This window comes from Equus quagga, chromosome 17, assembly GCF_021613505.1.
Source record: "Equus quagga isolate Etosha38 chromosome 17, UCLA_HA_Equagga_1.0, whole genome shotgun sequence".
Lineage (NCBI taxonomy): Eukaryota > Metazoa > Chordata > Mammalia > Perissodactyla > Equidae > Equus > Equus quagga.
This window is the reverse complement of record NC_060283.1, coordinates 38280607-38301041: the sequence shown is the minus strand read 5'-3', so window position 1 is coordinate 38301041 and position 20435 is coordinate 38280607. Positions and strand designations below refer to the sequence as shown.

At 44.5% G+C, this 20435-nt stretch overlaps 1 long non-coding RNA gene across 1 annotated transcript; it reads right to left on the bottom strand.

Moving 5' to 3' along the window:
* Positions 1-8785: 8785 nt before the first annotated feature.
* Positions 8786-17345, bottom strand: LOC124228513 (uncharacterized). The gene is made up of 3 exons (XR_006885734.1): positions 16867-17345; positions 16360-16451; positions 8786-8949 (listed from the first exon to the last, which is right to left on the bottom strand). It is a non-coding gene; the product is annotated as an uncharacterized LOC124228513 (long non-coding RNA).
* Between the last annotated feature and the right edge of the window lie 3090 nt (positions 17346-20435).

Below are 20435 nucleotides of genomic sequence, written 5' to 3'. Positions count from 1 at the left end.
GCTCGGCCCCAGCCGAAGTCCAGGAGCAGCCTGGCAAAGATGGAAGGCTTGCACACTGGGACTCAGCATTGTCCAGCTTCTTCCTGTAGGACCAGGTGGACTCAGAACACAGGACACCTTTGGTAGGGCGACGGGGATGAGCGGACTCAGAGAAGAGGATCCCAGAGGGGCTGAAGGGCTGGCATCTTTCTGGAGCCAGAGCATCACGGCCAGAGTGGCTGCTGGCTGGAGAGGAGCCATCTAGGTTGTCTAGGTTGGCATCCCAACTCTGCTCCCCATCCCCACCCCTCACCCCTCCTTGATTAGAAAAATCAATCTTCCACACTTTCTGCTAATACTTACATAGTTGTTACAGCATTTAGATCTCTGATCCAAGAGGAGATTGCTTTGCATGTTGTCTGAGGAGGGTATCTAACTACGTTTTTCCAAATAGATCATTAACTATAACAGTGATATTTATTTGATAATTTATCCTTCTTTCCTTCAGTGTTTAGAAATGCCACATTTTCCCAATATTAAATTCATATATATTATAATTTTTTTGTGTATTTTCTTCCACTTAACGTCTATTCTTAGAATAGTACCGCCCTGTTTTGAACAGAATAGCTGAACACATACCCCTTGACCCCATAATGACACTGCCAAGAATCCATCCTATGAAAATAATAGCTCAGATATGTTCCAGGATGTTCAGTATTGTTAGATTGCTAGGAAATAAATGGGAAAAATACAGGAAAAAACTGGGAAAGCATCTCCATTTCTAACAGAAGAGGATGATGGAATAAATTACTATATAGTTGAATAGAAGAATGCTATGAAGCCATTAAAAATGAGGTAAAGCTGCACATACTGATCTAGAAATTGGTCCATGAATATTAAGTTGAAAAAGTTATATTTGTGCATACAACACACATCAAACACACACACCAGACACACACACATAGATATACTTATATATTTGTGTATATATATATATATATATTGACTCTGTTTTATATAAATGTATCTGCCCATGAATATAAGTAGATCTGAGCCAATTTAGGATGAATTCAGGAAGGCTACACCTGTAAAGAATAGCTACGTACTAGGTGACAGATTGAGAAGGTAAGTGGTTTTTCTTTCATTTCTTACTTTCTATAACTAAATTTGTAAACAAGAATGGGTACAACAAGCGATCTTTAAAATAAAAGGACTAAACAGAAGTAGATGAAGATGGGGCTCAGGCTGGATGAACAAGTCCAAAAGGGGAGGGGCTGCTACACCTCGTGACAGCCGCGTGGGCCGCCGTCTGCTGCCTGCCCCATCAGAGGTATGCCGCTGACAAACCCCACTCCCCGGGCTCTCAGGAATCAGGTTTGGTTTCCAAAGTTGGCCTGGAAGTTGACACACTACAGACCCCCAGTCAAGGCCACATCCGCCATGTCCAGAAGGACCTCAGCCTGTCATCGGGAGAGTGGAGGACACCACACAGGTGGGCAGTATGGCGGGAAACAGAGCTGGCATGAAACAGGGCTAGTGCCCTCCCTGAGCCGCATGTGGAAGCCTCCAGGATCTTGAAGGCTCCTTCAGCTCCTCCTGTCAAGTCTCCAAGGACCTTGAACCATAAGCAGAAGCAGCCTGTTGCTCATTAGTGAACATGAGCAATTCCACGCCCAAAACCACACGTGTGGATGAGCTTTCCTTGGAGAAATCCAGAAACAATGAAAATTTTCAAAGAATCTTTTTTTTCTTTTATGCCTTCATGCCACATCTTATCACAAGAAAACCCTAGAGTTTGCAACACCAGAAGGTTCTTTCTTGGAATTATTTTTTCCTCTCAAAGAACATCTTAAAATATCTCATAGCAGCACCAAACAGAAAAATAAACCCACACACTCAGCAATTAAGCTTTTGCATCTCCTGGAAGGAACTGGGAGGAAATGAAAATACAACAATCTGTAAAGCTGTTTCTTCCCTGGCACAGCCCGGATGGGAGATGTTGACTGTGGTCATCAAAGGGATGAAAGCTTCGCTTCTCCCGAAATCAGACTTAATGGCTGGCTTGTGAGCTGGGAGTGCTGCAAGGTCAGAGGTCATGTCTGTTTAGGGTACCCCTCTACCCAGAATCCTGGATGTGCAGGTGATCAAAACACCCTCCCATTAGAAGGGGTTTGCCAAGTGGAGCACAGCACTAACATGCACAGGAGATGAGACACTGGACTCTAAGACTCGGCTAATGGTACCTTGAATACAGCGCTTGATCATTTTGAAAATACAAGGGTGTCTGTTCTTCAGTTTATCCCCAATATGAGACTGTAACATGGGCAGGGAAGGTGTCCTTATCTCAGAAAAGTTAAATAAATTGCTTGGAGTCCCAGAGATAGTGAAAGCTTGATTAAGCTTTCTTCTTAGGACTTATCAGCGTCCAATTTGTTACGTAATCTTTTGTTTGTGGTTTCTCTCTCCCGCTAGAATGTAACCCACATCAGGAAGAGCTTTATCTGTTTTGTTGACTGCTGCATCCTCAGCATCTAGAGTGGAACCTGGTACTGGGGAGAGTCAACTTAGAAAGCAAATTTGCCTGTTATTTTATCTCAAAATGAGTTTTTTGGGGAATAGACCGAAGAAGTGCATTTCAGGATGTGCATACTATGGCAAATCATTGGCAAATCCAGAAAAGAAAGGAGGGGAGCTGTTTTTCTAGAGAAAAAGGGGGAGTAGGGAGGCGTTGTTCTATACAAAAGTCAATTGGGGGAAATAACAGTTCAGGGTACCAATGGCTTCTTTTTGGCGGAGCTGCAGCATTTCTCATTGACTGGCTTGTTGCCGGGTGGGGAGAGAAATCTTCCTTCAGTGGTAAAGTAGTTGTACTTCCTGTCTAAGATGAGAGATAGGTCTCTTCCTGTTTAGTGTAATTGACAACGTGTGATAGGGCTTGAGAGCTACCCCTACAGGTCTTCCAGACTCCAATTTAGTTAAGGTTTCTTTTATTAATTTCCACAGTAGCTATTGAATAAATAATTGTCTTTGTTGTCATTGTCATTAGCATCCTCCAGGATGGCTTTCTGTGGAAAATCCATCTGAGCTGACATATGGAGGATGAGGAGCAGTGAACAAGATCAAATGTAGTGGCTAGAGAATTTCAGTCAGATAGAACAGCATGTACAAAGGCCCAGTGGCAGGAAGGAGCATGGGAAGAAAGAGGGGCTGAGAAAAGGCCAGGGCAGCTGGGGCAGAGAGAGCAGGGAGCACAGGGCCTGGAGAGGGGGACCGGACTCTTTCTGACCCATTCATTCCACAGCTACTATCACAACATTCACGGACTGTAGTAATAGCTGCCCACCTGGTCTGACCACCCCACAGACCCTGCATTGTGATTAAACCAATTTTTAAAAATTCAAATGTGTGCAAATCCACCTATTCCTTGAAGTCCTCGAAGACCTTCACAACACAGCACATGAGGTCCTGCCAGGGCTGCCCCTCACCAAGAACAGCTGAGGCAGTCTTGAAGAAGAAAACTCCCACCTATCAAAACCTATCAGCTACAACTAAAAGGATGTAGTATTGATATGTGAAAGGATAGACAAATAGACTGATAGAGTAGAATAAGTCCAGAAACAGACCATACATATATAGTGATTGATTTATGATAAAAATGACATGGCAAGCAAGGCACTTGGGAGGTAAACAAACTTTTCAACAAATTTTGCTGGATTCATTGGCTCTCCTATATGGAAAAAACTGTATCTTGACTCCTGTCTTACATTTACATAAAAAATCAATCCTAGATACCTTGCAGAACCGTATGTGAAAGATAATGTAATAACACTTTTAGAAGAAGACAAAAGAGTGCATCTTCATGACTTTGGAGTAGGCAAAGATTTCTTAAATGGGACACAAAGGGCATTGACTTTATAGCCAGAACCCCCACAGAACAATCAATAAAACTGTATTAAAATTAAGAACCTCTTTTCACCAAAAGGCACTCTTAGGAGAGTGTAAAGATGAGGCAGAGACTGAGAGAAGATATTGGCAGTACATATATCCAAAAAAGGACTCATGTCAGGAATAAAGAATATTATAAATCAATAAGCTACAGAGAGAAAAGCCAATAGAAAAATAAGTGAAGACTTGGATAATTAACAAATATAGAAATTCAAATGACACAGGAGCACATGGAAATATGTGCAGCTCCATTAGCCATCCAGGAGATACTACTACAGACACAACAGAATGGGGGGAACGACTGGAATACCGAGTGTTGGTGAGGATGTGGAACAGCTGGAACTCATGCTGCTGGTGGGAGGGTAAATTGGTATCACAATTTGGAAAACTGATCATCAGTATTTAATAAGCTGAATATGCATAACTCATGACCCAGAAATTCCACTTCTCAGCAGATACTCAACGGAAATTTTCACTTACATTTCCCAAAAGACATAGACTAAAATATTCATAGCAGCACTATTCAAAATAGCCCCAAATTGGAAACTATACACGTGCTCAGCAGCAGTAGAATGGATCAACAAATTGTAGTATATTCACACAGTGGAAGACTATCCGGTTATAAATGAGTAATCTGCAGCTCTATGCAAGAATATTATTAAAATCTCACAAATACAATACTGAGTGAAATAATCCATACACAAAAGAGACTGTATCATATAATTCTATTTCTATTTTTTAAAAAAGGCAAAACTAATCTATGCTGTTAGAAGTCAGGATTGTGGTTGCCCTTAATGAACAGTGACTGATGGGGGTATGAAAACGCAGTCTGGGGGCTGGAAATGTTCTATTTCTTCATCTCTGTGTTGGTGACATGGGTGAGTTTCCATTTGTGAAAATTTATCTTCTTGGCCACTCACGATATGGGCACATCTCTGAATTTACATTATCCTTCAACAAAAAGCTCAAACAGTGTGTGAACTATTGCATGCCTTGACTTTGGCGGTGGTCAAAGAAATCTACATATGCAACAAAGTTGCACAGAACTAAATAGATACACACGGAAGGGAGGGCACGTGAAACTGAGGAAATCTGAATAAGGTCAGCAGTGTATCGTTGTCAGTTTCCTGGTTGTGATGTGACGCTAGAGGTATGCAAGATGTTACCAGGGTTGGGGGGAGGGGGATGCAGGCTCTTACAACTCCATGTGAATCCAGAATTATGTCAAAATAAAGAGGTTTTGGATTTTTTAAAAAGTGTTTATGTGTGCCTAGAAGTGGCCTTGAAAAGATGTAAAGTATAATATTGGCAGTGGATAAGTCCAGGATGTGAATAGGATTAAGCAGAAGAAGGAAAGGTGAGTTTGCCCTCTTGCTCAGTGTATTAATGTATCTTTGAAACTTTTACAGTAAGAATGTATTCATCTATTATTTGTGCATACTTTAAAAAACCAATTGCTTCCCCCAAAAATTGAAATAAAAATCGGTTTTCAACTTTCCCAGACCAACTGGGCTGTTTAGACACTGATGGATAAAACACATTTTCACCCCAGTGTCAAACATACAGTGGCCGTAATAAACACTGATTGATTACCTAAGAAGTTAAGGAGATGATAATTAGACCAGCAGAGGAGTTTTTAAACATGCCTCTGGATATATCACAAAGACAGCCATGGAAATTTAATATGAGGTCCTTCCAGACGCCCATTGCCTCTGTTCCATGTGATCAAGTGTCCCAGTGTGGCCCCATATGCCTCAGAACCAAAGGCATAGCAGGTGAGCCAGGGGTGCTATGAGTAAATCCCAGAGGAGAGCGCTGCCAAAGAAATTTTGCGGTCAATTAGCTCAAAGAGAACCAGAATTTGTTTTTCCATGACCCTTTGCCCACATCTCATACGTAAAAGTTGAGTGCTTACAAAACTAATATTTACCTTTTTGAAACCGTGTAGAGCACCAGGTGTAACATGCATCAATTATTTCCCTCACTCCTTTGACGGTTCAGAGATGCTCTGTTTTCCACAGCATCAACACAGCTCTTTAGAATAGTGCGAACATTTTCCACTCAGTTATGACTTAAAAAAAAGAAAAGTTTTACTTTTCTGAATTTCCACACTAAGCGACTCAGTGTACACACATTTTGTGATGTGGCTTAGCCATGAATGGCTCTTTTATCTCTATATAAAATGATTTTGGGTCCTGCTTCATGTTTTCTGCCTAAAACTCTTTGTCTGATAGTAGTTTTGTTATAGCTGTCTTTATTATTGTCGTTGTTGTTTTTGGTCCAGAGTTTATGTCTAACCTTCTGTTTCTCTTAAATGGATTTCCTATAGAAAGCCAGTTAATGAATTTTTAAAAATATGATACAGAACATGCCATTCAATAAGAGAACCAAAGCTCTTTTATTGACGTAATATTTTGCTAGGTCTTTTCTGATCTTGTATGTATTTTCTTGTTCTACCATCTTGCTTTTTCTCCATCTTCTGTTATAAACACTGTGTTTTATTTGCTTTCACTTCTTCAGAAATCGGAGGTTTAAAATCTGATTTCAGTTTTACTGGTATTTACTTTATAGCTTTCCAAAAAAGTCTTGAACCTACGTTTATATGTTTTCATGCTGAAAGAAAAATCAAGCACGTTTTACTTCCTTTTACAGGAGATCAAGATTATCAAACTTTGATTTATTATTCCAATGCCACCCAATCTTCTGTAATTTTATCTGAGACTGTAAACCACATCGTAACATTACTCAAGTTTTTATTATTCCTTTTTTATTAGTTTTATTAGTTATGGCTTCAAATTCATGTGCAAATTTAAGAGAAATATTGTGATTTTTCTATGTTTAGTTGATTCTGGTCCTCATCGCTTATCCAATTTCTTTCAACAAAACGCCATCATTCTTAAATATAATTCTGTGTCTGGAATCTTAAGAACATTTCTAAGTTACTATTTTAGAAATAGCATTATGATGCTGTGTTATAAGAATATTCTTCAGCTTTCTGCTTGCAAATATCAATTACAAATTCTCCAGATAAAACATTATTAAAAATCACATCTTATTGCCTTTCCTTTTTTCCAAGCAAATCAATTTTCTTAGGTTGAACTTGCAAAGGAGTCTGTGAATAATCTGATTGTCATTTCTTTAAAGATAACACTTTACACATTTGGAGGTTTTTTTTCTTCTCCTCTCTGAATATCTGTAAAATTCTTTGATAGCATTTGACTCTATAAAAAAGTAATTCAGGTAAGTCTGGGTGTTACCAGCTTTTAATGAAGTTTCTTAAGAGTCTGGCCATACTGCTTTTCATATTCAAGTCTTATTAGGTCTGAGAGCTGGTTTAAAAAAATTCTTTTCTATATTCAAATACTGTTTCTGCTTCGTTTATTCTTTTTCCCTTTGGGGAATATTATTAGATTGGTTTATTGTCAAAATTCTTCCACGTCTGTTATTTTAGCTACCGTCTTTTCACTTCTCTATCCCTTATTCTGTGCTCTGAGGCTGCCGCTCAGCATTTTCCTCCACAAGAACTCATTTGACTCTCTGTAGGGAACGAATCTCTGTCCATTGCCTTCGACGTAAGTTTTTATTTAGCTGCTGTGCCCCTGACTCACACGCAGGCCTTATGCTTATATTTTTATAGTCATCGTTCTGCATAATTAACACGAAAGTGAAATTTTCTTAAAATTTCTTTTGCTTTTGAATAAATAAATTTAGATTGAGAGGACGCCCTTTTCTTTGAGATCTTTCTAGATGCTACATAATCACTGTGACTCAGCTTTTACAAAAGGCTCCCGATTTAAATCAGTCCCCTTCTAACACCTGAAGGACGTCCTGAGAGTGACATGACCAAACATTCACATTCTATTGTCACCGCCGTCTATCACAAGGGATGCAGTAACTGCAGAGTTCTCAATTCTGTGTTTTAAAATTAATCTTTCGAGCAGAGGTCCCAGATCCTTCATCTACTTCTCTAGTTCTTTCTGTTCTTGTTGGTGTCTGCACAGAGGAAGAGAACACTGAGATGTAGACCGTGAAATACAAATGAACTCAGCCACATGCTGCTTCTTGCGCCACTGCAAACGGAGGGGTTGGCAAATTGGTTGGTTCTCCCCACTCCTGCCTTCTTTTTCTCAGAAGTTATTTCCCCTGGTTTTCGGGAACTCTAAGACATCTTTCTCCCCAACCACTATATCAAGGGTTAAAAGCTCTTTGCCCTTGGGCATTTATCTCAGAGAATTGAAAGGAGGTGTTCACGTAAACCTGTACACAAATGTTCATAGCAGCTTCATTCATAATAGCAAAAAACTGCAAGCAACTCAAATGTCCTTCAGCGAGTGAATGGTGAAACAAACTCCGGTATATCCACACCATGGAATACTACTCAGTGATGAAAAGGAATGAATTATTTATCCACACAACAATGTGGACAAATCTCCAGAGAATTATGCTGAGTGGAAGAAGCCAATCTCAAAATCTTATATATTATATGATTCCATTTATATGACATTCTTAAAATGATAAAAATACAGAAATGGAAAACAGATTAGTGGCTGCCAGGGGCTCAGAACTGGGTGGGAGTAGGAAGGAAGTGGGTGTGGCTATAAAAGGGCAGCATGAGGGGTCCTTATGGTGATGGAAATGCTCTATATCTCAACTATATTGATGTCAATATCCTGACTACAATAGTACCCTGCAGTTTTGAAGGATGTCACAAGGGGAGGGCATTTTTTTCAACTGCATGTGAATCCACAATTATCTCAAGATATTTTTAAAAAAGACCCCTTGCCAGTTACCTTTCAGAGATTCCCCTTTTTGGTATTTTTATCCCCATTTTCATTGCGATTACCTTAAACATGTGCAATGACTGATGACTGGAACTAATATAATCCCGAGTGGGTCTGATTCGCTGGGATCCATGCCAACTACTCAGTCTACCTCGGCACGTCATGGTGTGCATTCTTTTCGCTCAAGATGGCGCTTTAGGAGGTGCAGTCTTTTCTCTCTCGAGGAGCTGACGTTATCAACAGACTACAGAATAAAGACATGAACCATTATGGAGCAGGTATCACAGGGGTGCAGTGTCCTGTCCCAGGTGTAGCCGCCACACAGCTGAGAGCAAAGGTTTCCAAACGGCTCACATCCTGAAATGGGATGCCGACTGGGGAGCCCGCCCACCAGGCTTTTAAAGAAGTCTAACTCGGTCAGCCACCACGGTGGGGTCCTGGGGGAATTCGGTTCTGGAAGAAGGGCTGTTGCTGCCACCTCCTCCTGAGGGCTGTCCTCTCTCCCCCCAGAAGACTGTAGGGGACACAGGTCCATGACTGCCTCTGCTCTGGAGGTTAAGAGGTGGAACAACTTCCAGAGAAATCTATTCTTGCGGAGCCAGTAGACAACATAAGACAGTGTGCCCGGGAAATTCAACAGGGAGGGAAGCCCAATCTGCTGCCCCGAGCGGGAGGCGCCTGCAATGGGGCAAGGATTTAAGAACTTTAGGACGAGGAGGAGAGCAGGACTCATTTGGGCCACCGCTGTTCAGATTCAACTCCCCGGATGTTGACAGATGTCCCCAGATGTTGCCCTTTGGTGAAAACCAAAGGTAGGTTGGAGACGAGTCAAGAATGGGAAGCAAAGAAGACGACTGCTGCCTTTTCTTTCCAGAAGTTCTTTTAATGACAGAAAACGAAGCAAAAGAAGTGAAGATTGAGGAATTGATTTTGTGCAGAGGAAAGAACTGAGGATGTTTTTAAGGCTGGAAGACCACCCAACCTGGAGTCAGGGGGTGAGTTCTTGTTGCAAGTCTTAAACCAACCAGGCGGGAAGCCTTGGAGAGATCACCTGCCAGGGGGCCATGCAAAATCCTGTCTTGCATCCCTTACCAGCTTGTTTTAAGGATCAAACAAATAATGTGAATTTGTTTTAAACACTAGAGCGTTCTACACATGGGACAGATTTTATCCTTACCATAATCATTAGTTCTTCAGGCTTCACCAGCATCAGGAATATGGGAGAGGAATAATCTAAAGCCTGAATTTTAAAATGATAATTAAAACTAGACCTTGCTCCCCAGACAGTAACAGCAATGAGTCAGAGAGGTTAGTGGAGGAGCCAGGGTTTTTCATCACTGGGACTTTGTCTGGCAGAGCATAGGATGTCCCTTCTTTCACTGGTGTCCCCAGCCTGTCTCCCTCCGTTGAGTGGAGTCAGTTCACAAGCCATGTGACAAAGCAGGAAAGATGTGACACACCTGATATAGTCTGGGACGTGGTGTTCTGAACATTCCCAGGGCCTCTCAAATTCCTCTTTATTAACTTAAGATCTCCAACCTCCATGGACCAATGTTGATTTGATTAAGAAATGGATCTTTATGGGGCTTGCTAATACCCTCTCTCTCCTAGGCACCTGGGAGGATATGCCTTCAAAGTGTCGGAATCTCCTTCATCAATAGTTTACTTGGCTCTTGACTAAGGGTTATTGACTGTGAGTCTCCTCAAGGCCACTGACCAGGAGCCCAAGGACACTACGTGCCGTGGTGCTCTCAGCTGCCCTGTCCCTGGAGTGATCTTGGGCTCACTTCCACTCATACCTAAGTTTCTTCTTGCTCCTGCTTTGGCACCAGGACTAGGGTGAGATGGGGTGGCACCCAGATGCCAGATTCAGCGAGGTGCTCCGTTGCACGCCTTTAAATTTCACGCTCTAGGTCCCAGCCCTGTTTGACGTCCTTCCACCTAAGTCCACCTCCCCCTGCTCTCCCCCTCCACTTTCTGCTGAGCCCTCAGGAGCACTTCCTTGCCCAACCTCTGCATTTCAACTGAAACCAGGCTCCCAGAAAAGGACAGACACCTCCTCTGTGGAAGACCGTAATTTCCAAAGCCGGCTGCAGCACCGCCTCCCTCTCCCAGGGTCTGCTAGACCCCAGCCACTCCTCTGTCCCACGTGGAGCCTAATTTCCCTCCCCCTTGAGTGCGGGCTGGGGTCTGATTCACTTGCAGCTACAGGATGTGGTCAAAGTGATGCACAACTTGGAGGTCAAGTCCGAAAAGACAATGCAACGCTCACCTTGCTCACCGGGATGCTTCTCATGACCCAGGTGGCGGAGGGCTAGACTGACATCGGCTCCAATGTTACACAGCTGCCTCACTGGGAGCAGGTGCCTAGAGGGGCAGTCGCCACGCAGGGCAGCAGACAGACTGGAGAACCGCTCGTGGATATTTCCCTCTTCTGCCTGGAAGTCACCCACCTCTCCAACAGCACCTCGCTCAGAGAAGGTGCTCAATATATTGTGCAGAATGAATGAATGGATCTTAACTTCATAATTCATGCTGTGATCGGCTAAGAAACCTATTCCTCTTTTTTTTTCTTTTTCAGAAATGTGCTGACTATTCTACGCATATTTTTCCTACAAAGAAAACCTACTATTATTTGGTCAAGTTTCCAAAATTCTGTGGGGCTACTGATTGTTTCACATCTAACCTAGATGATATGAGATTAATTAACTTTTTTTATAATGCTGGATTTCTGATCTCTCTTTTTATCAGGTTTTTCTTTGAATCCCATCAGCAGAGCTCATATGCAGTTTTCTTCATCCAAGTCTTGTACATTTCTTATTTACCTTTTTCCTAATGATTCTGCTTCTGTAGCTACTGTGAATGGAATGGTCTTCTTAATATTTTCTGCCTGGATTTTGAGCTCAGTAATAAGCTATTGACTTGTGTGCCTATGGCTGTTGCTTTATATAAGCTCCCACGGGACAGTAATCACAGCCCGTCTTTATTGTTGTCTCTCCTCCCCTTCAATAGCCAGCAGGTGGGGGAAGCTTTTCCTTTGCCTGTGAATAAAAACCTGTGTGTTACATGCTCACTCTTCTGTGAAGACAACCCTGTGGCCGCCTTTAGTCACAAAGCATAGTCTTAATTCAGAATTTAGAGAAACTAGGCACTGGAATAGCCAAACACCTTGATTTAGAGACGACCTCCCCTCACCTATCCAGGCGAGTTCCGGTGCGTCTCCTGGGCTGCCGCAGGCTGCCTGTGTCCTCTGTGCCTGGGAGGTATTTAAGTCTGGCTCTCTCTCGGATGTTTCTCCTGAGTTCCCTTGACCTGGGAGGACACACCTCTCTTTTGGGAGGTCACCTGCATCCAGGAAGTGGGTGTCTCCCCAGATTCCTTCTGCTGTGGTCTCTTTACCCCACTGGTAGCCCCCGTTATGCAGGACTCATTCTGGCTCTGGCTCAAGGTCAACCGAGGCCACCCTTGATCCATGGAAACACCTCCACATTCCTGGCTTCTACCCAATCTGAGAATCAGGCGGACCCCACTGCACCAGCAACTCTGAGAGTCACAGCCAGGGCAGCAAGGCAGCCTGTCACTGGCCATCTAGATGTCCTGGGAGGGAACCAAGCCCACAGTCCACTGGGTCCCCCAACTGCAGTGGGCTCATATTAGGGTCCATGGCTGGTCCAGTTGAACCCCCTTGGTCTTCTTGAGGTGAGCCTCAGGTCCTCCCCCAACCTTCTTCTCTCTTGAGGGGAGGGAGAAACGAAGCTCCCAGTAGGGCTTTCTCCAAAACCTGCTTCACACACAGCCTGACCCCTCTCCACACTCCTCGATTTGGATGTTGGTCCCAGAAGCCGTGGAGCTGTTTCTCACACCGTGAGTATGCCGGATTATTCTGTATTTTGGTCTAGCACTGAACTTTGTAATTCAGCATATATGATACCTTGGTGCTTCGGTCATAATTTCAACGTTCACATCCTTTTACTTGTGTTGGTTTTATATTTTGCATTATTTTTATAACCAGTAATAGGCTTGGGAGTGAGGCAGGCAGCACATCCAACTAGTGAGGAGTAAGAAATACCAATTTGACCTTCAGGACTCAGATGGGTCAAAAGAACAGCATCCGAGTGGGCGTCAGAAATTCTGACATTCAATTCCTAGAGAAAGTCTGCACAGTGCTGTCTCCAGACACCGGAGGCTAGGTGACAGATATTAATACCCCCAGACTTTGAAATCATAAGGCAGAGAGGATATTGGACAACTCTTCGAAAAATACACCATAAACAAGATCAACACACACAAATGGACCAGAAGAAAATGTTTGCAAGACATATGGCAGATGAGTTAACAACCACACAGAAAGAATGCTTTCTTTAATGAGGGAATGTCACACGGTTACAAAGGTTACAAAGTTATTGGAAGGGCTGTAAGAACGAAGAAGACACACTGCGGGGGAAGGGAAAGATGCAGAAAAAAGAGAGATGGAGTGATGCCCAGCGATGGGAGGCTGAAGCCAGGACTGGCTCCCACTCCAGTGCTGTTTGAAACATTGATTGGTGGATTCTAGACCCACCGGGGGTGCTGCCTGGACCAGAGAGGGAAATATCTACTGCCCGTGCCTGGGCTGCTGGTTTCTGGGATCACCCCATCCTTGCCACCAGCTCGGCAACCCCAGCACCTGCCAACTCTGGTGCATGTCTGCAGCCAGCTGCCGGTAGCTTCACTCTTCCTCCATCCTCATCCGCTGCCAGCATCTCCCAATGGCTAAACCCAACAGAAAGCTGGTTGGCAAGGAGCTGGGAAGGCGACTTCCCAAAATCCCAGCCTCAGCGACACAGAGCAGAGGGGAGAAGGGCAAAACGTAAGGCTGAGAGGTGAAGGTGACTGACTGGCACAAAAACAAGAGGGGGCGCAGACGGCCGTGAGCATGGACGATGCTCAGTCCCACACTAGTTAGGAGAATACGGATCAGAAGAGTATGAGAGCCTAGTGTTCAACAGATTCACCAAAATTAAAAACACTGATGACAGCCAATGGTGATGAGGATGTGATGAGGAAAAAAAAGTCATTTTTACACACACCTTGGTGGCATTGTATAATTTTTTTGTAAAATAAATGAGAGTTTATTTAATTGTTCGCCTTTTTCTTTGGATCTCAGGTGCACAGATTTAAATTAATCATAATCCTTGGTTCATGAGATATTTTCATCATTGGCTCATGAATAGCCTACTTGTAATTAATTAGTTATTTTTAATGTCTCGATTTATCACTGTTATTATTTTTGTCATCCTGCATTGTCTGGGAACTTGAACACAGTGTTAAATAGAAGTGGTCATAGGGCGTCCTGGACTCATTTTTTTAATTTAAAGAGAGTGCTTTTAACATTTCTCCATCTAGGAAGGTATTTGGTTGGTATTTTTCATAGATACACTTCACCACATCAAGGAAATCCTCTCTGTTCCAAAAGTCTGACTTTTAAAAAACAGTGATGATTGAGTATCTCCTTTCATCACATTTTTTCTGAATTTACTGCGATTATCACATTGTTTTTCTCTTTGATTATTTATTTATTTTGGTGAGGAAGATTGTCACCAGGCTAACGTCTGTGCCAATCTTCCTCTATTTTGTATGTGGGATGTGGGACCCCGCCACAGCACGGCTCGATGAGTGGTGTGTAGGTCCGTGCCCAGGATCTGAACCTGCGAGCCCCAGGCTGCTGAAGCAGAGTGCACGAACTTAACCACTACGCCACTGGGCTGGGCCCCCTCTCTTTGACTGGTTAATGCAGTAAATTATATTTGTGACTTTTATCACATCAAACAATCCTTGCACAACTGGTATAAATGCAAATTCATTGTGTTGCATCATCTTCATACACATTTCATTGCTCAACATTTTGTAACTACGTGCAGGAGTTACACAGGCCCGAATATTCCTCTTCTTCCAGGTGTTGGACTTGTGTTAGTATCAAGGTTACGATGACTTCACAGAATGCGTTTGGAAGCAATTCCTCTTCTTCTGTGGCCTGACAGAGCTTATAAAAAATTAAAATAATCTGTCTCTTAAAAGTTTGGTAGAATTAGCCTATGGCCACATGGGATGATGTGTTAAAATTATAAATATGTAAGCTTTTTGATGCAGCCATCTCAATGTTAATAATCCATTCTATTGATATAAGAAGCACAGTCTATAGTATTTTGTGCATACACATATTTATTCCAGCACTTATTTCAAGTAAAAAACAAATGGAAACAACCTAAATGCCTATGAGTTGTGAAATGGTTCAATATAGTATATTCAACCGCAGATTATAAGACAACTGTTGTAAAAGATTCACTCAATTCTCTATGCTTATATCTGGAAATATGTCTGAATATATCGTCTAGTCAAACAAGTAATTTTGCTATAAAGAAAAAAAGGAAGAGGAAAGAAAAGAAAGAAAAGATGGTAGACTGACCTACATATGTTCATCCATGTTTACTTAAGCAAAGGGCATCAATGTAGCCATAATTTTTGCCTGAAAGGATTAGCAGAGCAGAGTAGTGAAGACTAGGCTTGGAGCCAGACATTAATGTTGAAATCCCAGTTCTGGTACATACCAGCTGTGAGCAACTTACTAACTTCTCTGTGCCTCGGTTTCCTCCCCGTGACACAAGGATAAGAATAGCGTCTGACTCAGTGTCATTTCGTGGATTAAATGAATTCAGCAATATTCCTGGCCCATCGTAAGCACTCCATGAATGGTGGCACTTATTATTGAAGTATTAATTATTTAAGTAATGTTATTCCAGTTATTTATTATTTAAGTATTTATTATTATTTTAAAAGGTTGATGAGAGGAGGAAATATCTGGCTATTAACTATTTTTTAAATACATTACTACAGTTTTTGAATAATTTCAATGAATATAATTTACCTACTTTGGGGCTGGGCCCCAGGGCCGAGTGGTTAAGTTTGTGCACTCCGCTTCGGTGGCCCAGGGCTCATCACTTTGGATCCTGGGCATGGACCTACACGCCACTCATCAAGCCGTGCTGTGCTGCCATCCCACACAGAAGAACTAGAACGACTTACAACTAGGATCTAAAACTATGTGCTGGGGCTTTGGGGAGAAAAAAAAAGAGGAAGATTGGCAACAGAGGTTAGCTCAGGGCCAATCTTCCTCACCAAAAAGCATACTTTAAAAAAAACAAATTTACTTACGTAAGTGAAAAAAACAATGAAATGGAAAGAAAAGGGGCCCACCATTGTATCAAGTAGGAGAACACTTTCTGGGAACAGCTGAGTCTCTAGCAGACAGATTAATCTGTGGGAGCTTTGATGTTTCTAAAACAGAGCATTAAAATGAGTCACAGTAGCTTTTCATCATTCCAAAGTTGGAATCTTATCATTCCACCAAAAATTATCAGCAATAACAGGCTCACTTCCTGGCATAGCAATTAGGAGCCTAGATAAATAAGCGTTTTTATTTCCCAACTGCTTGGCTCTACAAAGGGAGCCCTGAGCCACAATTGCTGACTGGGGTGACACGGCCTTTGAGGACACTGCGATGGAGTCAGACCACCCGGGCCCTGCCACGTCTGCGCTATTGGCCGCGCACGGCACCTGACAAACCTCGGTTTGGAGAATTATTCCTTCCTTCCAGGGGCTTCTGGGAAGATCTTACCAGATAATCTGCTCGCAGGTCTTGGCAGAACGCCCAGCACAGAGAACTCGCTCAAATACGACGAAGATGATGATGGTGGCCGATTCCCAGGACTCCAATGGCATGCAAAAAATGGAAGATTTGGCTAAATAATAATTTAAAACTTTCATTTTGTTCAAAAACATTTTATATAGGAGAAAAAGACAAAGGAAAAAAATGACTCAGGAAAGCACTTGTGTGTGTCAATCGCAACAGAAAAAAAATGCAAAAAAAAAAAAAACTGATAGAAGAAAATATACTTGGCTGATAAAAGCAACAGAGAAGTGCCTCATTGCCACCCTCCGAACATCCTAATTGGGGCAATTGTCTCCAGATCTACTGATCCCTCTGCAGCCCCTTCCCGCCCCTCCCTGAAGAGAAGACCGTTCGGAAAAGCAGACTTGGGGTGCTCCCTCAGCTGCCCCCTTTTTCCTTTTGGGAGCCAGATGCCTGCAGAGGGTAATCCTCTGCCCCTTCCTGCCCACTCACCAGCCAACATCCACGGCCGGGAGGGTCTGTCACTGCTGTCTGTCCAGCCGTCCGTCCAGCCTGCGCCACCCGGGGGTGTGGAGCAGGGCATGTCCGGACTTCTTACTGTGGTTCACAGTCCGTTTGGCTCTCCCGTGAAGCCGCTTCCTCCACCTTCCTCTTCACTAAGCAGAGAGGCGATCTTTCAGCCCCTCCATCCCTCTTTGGTCTCACTTCTGAATCATTGGGGCTGAGGGCAGGGAAAGCACTGCTGTTGATCCGGCCCCTTCAGAGATTTCCACCATCATGCACCGGAAGATGCCCAACTTGACTGATAATCAGACAAACGCACATTGAAACAAAGATGCAAGACAGCGTCCACCTGGCCACCTGTTCCAGGGGGAGCGAGAGAAGCGGACAGACACGCTCCCACCAGCCCATGGCACAGCTGGGCCACACTGTAGGAGCTTTAAAACTGTTCGGGGGGCCGGCCTGGTGGCACAGTGGTTAAGTGCGCACGTTCCGCTTTGGTGGCCCAGGGTTCGCCGGTCCAGATCCCGGGTGCAGACATGGCACTGCTTATCAAGCCATGCTGTGGCAGGCGTCCCACATATAAAGTAGAGGAAGATGGGCACGGATGTGAGCTCAGGGCCACTCTTCCTCAGCAAAAAGAGGAGGATTGGCAGATGTCAGCTCAGGGTTAATCTTCCTAAAAAAAAACCTTTTTGGATCCTTTGCCTGGTGATTTCACTGTCAGGACTCCACCCCAAGGACAAAGATTCACGTACAAGCTTTTCCTTGTTCCTTTTTCAAAAGAGTAAACTTCAAAACAATCCAATGTCCAGCAAGGGGGAACGGCTATAGAAATTATAGATGGATGACCAGCCACAGGCCAGACTGAGATAAGCCCATTAAAAAGAGTGTTTGGAAGACATTCCATAACACGCCCGTAATGCAACGTCAAGCAACAAAATAGAATGTAATGTTACAGTCAAGTATAAATCCAACGATATACTCAAAATTCAGAAGGAGGTGCTGCAAACACGAATGCGATTTATATCTCGGGGGCTGGCTTGCAGGTGAGTTTTATTTTTGCTTCTCCGTTTTTCTGCATTCTCCACGTTACCTGCAAAGTGAACATACTCTTTTAATAAAAAGAAAAATCATGAAACAGTCAACGATGAATCCTGTATGAAATATAGACTAAATAAAGGCCTGAAGAAACATAGAAGATAGGGCAGCGGGCCGGGGTGGGTGGCTGGGACCCGCCGGGGAGAAGGACGTTTAAACACAAAAAGGTTCACCTGTCGGAAAAGGAGCAGAAGTATTCTGCAGGGGCACCGACCTGTAGAAAATACAGAGACGCACAGGGAGCAGGCGCGTGGGGGCCGAATGGTGTCCAGAGATTCAGACGCACGGGTCTCTGTCTCCATGGTCAGGATCCACCTGTTAGAAGGTCTTGTTTCACTTTTGCCCCACTTACGCCGCCCTCACCCACATCACCTCGGTCAAGCACTGCCTCCCCACACACGCACCTGCTGCCTCCATCAGGCTCCGAGCTCCGTGCAGCTGGGCCTCAGCCGGAAGTTTCCCCTCTGGCCAGAAGGGGGTGCTGTGGTGCAGGGCGGGGCATCCAAAACTTCGGAGACTCTGGTTCAAGTTCTCTTCTTGTCCTTTCCTTTCCTGTAATCCGAGAAATCCACTCCGGGAACAAGATCGTCATCACTGGCTGCCTATGGGGCCAAATAAAGCAATTCTACACAAATGATTGGAACCTGAAAAAAGATCTGAGAACGCTAGGGGTTATTATTCTTCAGTGTTTCTTTAAGGGTGTTAAACTCCCTGTGGACGCCAGCCAGCTTTATCCAGACTTTCTCCTCCAGATGCCTTGGCGAGAGCCTGCTTGTGTGGACTGTGACCCCCACCCGTGTCCTCCTCCTGCTCTGTGGGCTCTGGGGCCTGATTACTGCAAAGGCCTGCTGGACTCCGCACGTGACTCAGTTTGACCACTGGGCCTGGGTCTGGGGCTGCCTGCAGTTGAGGAGAGAGGACCCTGGGTCCACGGCCCAGGTGCTCATGGCTTCAGTGATCAGCGTCTTGAACCAGACCTTCCCTCAGGCCTAAATGCTGAAGGAACCCTCCTCTCTGTGGAAAGGCCCTGCCGTCTGCCGTCTACGCTCTGGGTCACCCTCCTGCTTTCATTTTCACGACCAACCCAGCCCAAGCAATGCCACCTCCCTGTCACTATTGACCTTTGCCCTGACTCTGGCTCAGAGCCTCTCTGTACAGTTGTGCAGTCTGTGCACTGCACACCCCTAGGTGGTGCTGTTCATCCTATAGTCGACAAGGAACGAGGCAAGGCCTGAACAGCCACAACCAGCAGCCCTGCTCCCTTGCAGCGATCAAGCTGGGGTCCAGGCATGTTGGCCCTGACTTGTTCACACAAGGGCCAGGATCTGAGTCATGGCCTCACCTCTTCCAGCTATGAGATGAGAAAGGCCTTAGAATCTCTCAACCTCGGTTTCTTCAACTGTAAAGTGAGGGGCTAGACTGGTTGATTTCTGAGATCAATTACCCAAATGCCCAACGGTACTATTTACCTGGTTCTAGAATCTTTCAAACCTACCTTAGTCCACCTGTACCAATGGGTTCTGGCCAGTGTCCTTGACGTTGCCAGCTGTGTGCCTGTGCCTAGCCTCGGGATTCAGGATCCCAGCTCTGTCCTTCTCCAAAGGCTGTTGCTGTTGGCCTTATTCTAGCTTCCTCCTCCTACCATCACAGGAAGCTCTTCCTAAAGGCCCTACTAACAGGCACTTACATCCTACTGGCTCGTGCCTTCATGCTGCAACTGCTGGAGGTGGGGTTCAGCCTAGTCACCGGCAGGGAGGAGTGGGGAGAGGGTTGGGGAGGTTCTAGAGAGCCCAGCTGGACTGAACCAGAGAGCCCACGGAGAGAGCTGGTGGATGTTATGGCTAGAAATCTGTGCTGGGTTCATGTAAGTGGCTATGTTTGTCCTTGTCAAGGAAATTTCAGGTTTACTGGGTCAGGAGGCAAAGATCTTTTGGGTAGGTGGCCTCTTGGTGTGAGCTGCCTCCCCCACCCCATCCCAACAGTGATGGCATAAGGTCAACTCTGAAGCCAGGTACACAGCTATCCAGCAGACATGGTGCCCCAGACACCTTAGGAGGAAGTGAAGCCAGAGTGAGGACACCGACCCCAACTCCTAAGACACCAGCAGGGACGCCAAGCCAAGTGCTCCTGATTATGAACCCCTGGCTGCTCCATGGGGGCCCTTTAGGTGGGGTGACCTGTGTGCCTAGCACACAGAACTGGAGGGCGGCCAGCAGAGCGAGGATCCAAGAGGCTGGGCGGGCATGCGTGGCCAGGTCAGGGAGGGCCACGTATGCCACATTTTGATTTTATCCTGAGGTCCTCAAGAGTCACAAAGGCATTAAGCAAGGGAGTGATGTTAGGGAGAGCTCACTCTGGCTTCCTATGGAGAATGAATTGGAGAAGGACCAAAGGACTCAGGGACACCAGTTTGGGAGGCTGTGCATTGGTTCCAAAGAGGGACGGGTGGCTGTGACAGA